Genomic DNA, 4,742 nt, shown 5'->3' with positions numbered 1-4,742 from the left:
GTAGTAATAGTAGTAGTAGTCAGTGTAGTAGTAATAGTAGTGGTGGTGGTGTTAGTTGTAGTATGAAGTTTCTGACGTGTCCTTGAAGCCTAAATGACTCGTTAAACGTTGTCGTGTTTCTCACCTTAACAAACATTGTTTTATTTTAATTTCCTTCAGTAAACAATGAGAATTTCTAATGCAGAAAACAGAAAAACGTTCTGCAACACACTGGAAATTAATGTTTGAGTCACTTTATCTCCATGAAACTCCCGGCGCCACGGTCTGGCCGGCCCCGTGCCTCAAACAGAACTTTATCAAACGTGTTTGTCACCGCGGCCCATAAATCATTTAAATGGGATCTTTTTGTGCTCGCAGATGGATGTTTGAGGAGGATTCCTTCTGACTCTGAAAGCATTAATGTTTCTCCTGAAGAGCCGCCACAACACGAGTAAGGCCCGGTGCCATATTCGTAAACATTTCATTTGTATTGATTTTAATAAAGTCCTTGACCTCAACTTTCGAGGGCTTTTTGTGGTGAAGAATAATAATGTAAAGAAGTAATAATGGGTCAACTGCTGCAAAACATGCCGTCTCTGTTGGTCAACACAATTTGTTTTATCAAAAATTGTTCGTTTCAGTCTATTTGAGGGGTTACTGCTCAATTTAAAGTGTGTCTCATGCACATATTATTGTAAGTAAATAACACACATGAATAACTGGTGCCTGCCATGAGCTATGCAGCTTTAGAGGCATCTGTTGTTATTCAAATAACAAGTTTCTTTATTTATATCTTAACAAACTTTAATTCTGCCTGAACAGAAGAGTTCAGCTCAGCTACGGGATGCGTGCGTCAACTTTAAGTGACATTTTACATTACCAAAACGTCATTTTGTCATAAACAAAATCTAGAGAGAATCCTTCAACTTCTAATAAAATATATATATTTTTTTTAAATATCCTATAAACCACTGGATGGATTTTATTTAACAGTCTCAGACAGTAATTACTGAATGTACCTTCAACCCTAATTCAATATGGCCACTGACAAACTCGACAAACACAAAAATGTCTACCACTTAGTCAGTTTTATAGATGTTGAGCGACAGTAATCCCTAACGTAAACTGCTAACTTTTTGTAAAATTCAAAATGGCCACCACAGCTACCTTAGCAAAGCTACCTTAGCAAATGACTGTAGAGATTGAGCTAAAATCTGGCGTGGTAGTAGCCAGGGCTTAATTTGTAAACCAATCAATGCCGGAACGCAAATTTAGCGGTTGGGCTGACAGTGGAGGACGTCCCCCAGAAAATTTTGAATAAAGTTGATGCGATTTTTCTGCATTTTGGTGTATTTTAAAATATATTCTGAGTGCCAACACATTTTGAAATTCAAAATGGTCACCTCAGCTACCTTTGCAAATGACTATAACTCAGTTTTAGAGATACTGAGCTAAGATCTGGTCAGTAGTAGCTAACAGTTGTTTCCAAGACACGCTAATGCTAACGGTATGCTAGTTCTTTACATTGACCTGTATGTGGTTCATTAAAATTCAAGATGGCCACCTTAGCTACCTCACAGAGACAAAAGTGGCGACTGCTCAGTCAGTTTTATAGACGATGAATTACAGTTTGATGTGGCGTTAACTGACATCCGTCTTCAAAACAAATTCTGAGTGCAAACACGTTTTTAAAATTCAAGATGGCCGCCACAGCTACCTCTGAGCTACAAGTAGGTGAGATGGCTGAAAGTAATCCCCAACCCAAAACTTTGAGCGCCAACTTCTTCTTATAATTCAAGATGGCCGCCACAGCTGAGCTACGTTCATGTAAAACGAGACGCAGTTCTTGAATTTAATTAATGTTTATTGAAAGAATGCATATCACCCGCCATCTTTCATGCTCGTTTTAGACAAGTATATTTTTAAAGAAAGGACACAGATGTAAGTAAAAATGTAAAAAAATATAAAATTAATCTGCACAATCTCGTGCAATTTTGCAAGATTTTACCCTCAGAGCTTGTGTTGGGGATCACTCTCAGCTACTACCACACCAAAGATTAGCTCAATATCTATAAAAATGATCAAGTTTTAGTCGCTTTTGTGTTAGCTGATGTTGATGAGCTGTGTCGGCCATCTTGATTCAGTTCAATCAATGCTTTCTACGCGTTTCATCTATCCAGTGATTTATGATATTTTGCTAACAGACAAAAGTTGACTCCGACATTTATCACTAAAATTTCAATTGAAATTCTAGCGCAGTGAGCATCCCTTGGACTGTTTGTTGTGAATGACCCTCAGCTACTACCACACCACTATTTTAGCTCAGTATTTGTCAAACTGACTGAATTGCAGACGTTTTTGTATTTTCTAGTCACTTGGCCATGGCGGCCATCTTGAATTAAAAGTACAATAGTATTAAAAGTGGTGATAGTAATAGCGGTGGTAGTAGTGTAGAAGTACTAGTAGTAACTGTAATAGTAGTAGTTATAGTTGGTAATAGTACTTGAAAGTTTCAACAAGGCCCATCTTGTTCAGGAGATATTTTGCTAACAGACAGACAAGTAGTTGACTGCAAACTGTTAACAGCAAAATTTTAAACAAATGTCTTCTTTTAGCAGTCAAAATATGTTTGGGGGTCACTCTCAGCTACCACACCAGATTTTAAGACAACATCTGTAAAATTGACCCAAGTTATGGCCTTTTTTAATGTTGGTTGGCTGTGGCGGCCATCTTGAATACCTAAAGTTTATCACTTGTAGATGAACATTAAAATGAGTCCAGTGGCTAATGAGATATTTTGCTAACAGAAACGTTATTGCCTGCCTTTTTACAGCTGAAGGCAGTAATGACTTCTGAGTAACCGAAGGTGACAGCACAAAATCCTGAATTATTAACGGAGCCATTCTTCAATAAAAGGCCCATTGGTTGTCATTTTATCTGTTTTTATTCTTCTGAGATCAAACAGTCCTGATCTTTTCTTTAAATATTATTTAAAGGGACATCAGAGATGGTTCGTGGCTCAGCGTAGCCACAGGAGGTCTCCACCACACAACCTGAGCCTCTCGTTCCTCCTGCATGTGGCCCCTGATGACTCTCCGAGCCCTTCCGTAAAACCCCACTGAAACAGAAGGACTGGACACGGCACACGTGGGTTACTGTTTAAATTTAATTCATTTCATCTTCAAAGGGTTTACAAAGCCTGCAGTTTAAATGCTTTATTTTTCTCCCTGGAACAAAGAATAATACAGCTGCACATCATTGACACATCAGATTATTTTGTGCAGAGCAGCACCCAGACATGAGGAGGCAACACTTCGTATTAGAGCAGAGCGCGCTGCTAAATAAATTCATGCATTAGTTGTCCCCGGCTGTTGGCACCATCTTTAGGATGAGGGACCTGGAGGTACCCTGGATCTACAGCCCCGGCTCTGAAAACACTGTGCCAAACGGAAATAACGTCAGAATGCAACGATCAGTAAATTTTATGAACCAATATTTTATTCACAACGAAACATAGTAACAAAACAAATGCTGAAGCTAAGAAACTACCGTTTTTAGATGAAAAGACGGTAATTTTGAATCTGATGGCAGCAGAATAAAATTTTAAAAAGTGTTGTTTAGGTTTTTTTGTCATATTTCCTGAAGCATCCCCTCTTCATTTAACATCCAGGACCTGAGGGGACCAGATGTTGGAGGTTTTGGAGGACCTGAGTGGACCAGTTGGAGGTTTTGGAGGACCTGACGGGACCAGTTGTTGGAGGTTTGGGAGAACCTGAGGGGACCAGATGTTGGAGGTTTGGGAGAACCTGAGGGGACCAGATGTTGGAGGTGTTGGGACCTGAAGGGACCAGTTGTTGCAAGGTTTTGGAGGACCTGAGGGGACCAGTTGTTGGAGGTTTTGGAGGACCTGAGGGGACCAGTTGTTGGAGGTGTTGGATGACCTGAGGGGACCAGTTGTTGGAGGTTTTGGGACCTGAAGGGACCAGTTGTTGGAGGTTTTGGAGAACCTGAGGGGATCAGTTGTTGGAGGTGTTGGATAACCTGTGGGGACCAGATGTTGGAGGTTTTGTGACCTGAAGGGACCAGTTGTTGCGAGGTTTGGAAGGACCTGAGGGACCAGATGTTGGAGGTTTTGGAGAACCTGAGGGTACCAGATGTTGGAGGTTTGGGAGGACCTGAGGGACCAGATGTTAGAAGTTTGGGAGGACCTGAGGGACCAGATGTTGGAGGTTTTGGAGAACCTGAGGGTACCAGATGTTGGAGGTTTGGGAGAACCTGAGGGGACCAGTTGTTGGAGGTTTTGGAGGACCTGAGGAGACCAGATGTTGGAGATTTTGGAGAACCTGAGGGGACCAGTTGTTGGAGGTGTTGGATGACCTGAGGGGACCAGATGTTGGAGGTTTTGGGACCTGAAGGGACCAGTTGTTGCGAGGTTTTGGAGGACCTGAGGGTACCAGTTGTTGGAGGTTTTGGAGGACCTGAGGGGACCAGTTGTTGGGAGGTTTTGGAGGACCTGAGGGGACCAGATGCTGGACGTTTTGGAGGGAACATTGTCCATTCTGATCTGATGGAGGATTCTAGCTGTTTAACAGCCGTGGGTTTCTTTGTATTTTTTGTGTAATCGTTTTAACAAAAATGTCCAGTCGGTGAGAGATCTGGACTGCAGGCTCGTTTACTAGAAAGCCATTCCGTTGGTGTGAGGTTTAGCTTCGTCTTACTGAAACATGACAGGCCTTCCCTGAAAAATATGTCATCTGGATGGG

This window comes from Nematolebias whitei, chromosome 1 (genome assembly GCF_014905685.2).
Source record: "Nematolebias whitei isolate Nwh7 chromosome 1, NemWhi1, whole genome shotgun sequence".
In the NCBI taxonomy this organism is placed as follows: domain Eukaryota; kingdom Metazoa; phylum Chordata; class Actinopteri; order Cyprinodontiformes; family Rivulidae; genus Nematolebias; species Nematolebias whitei.
The sequence above is the reverse complement of the archived record's forward strand: the minus strand, read 5'-3'. Positions refer to the sequence as shown.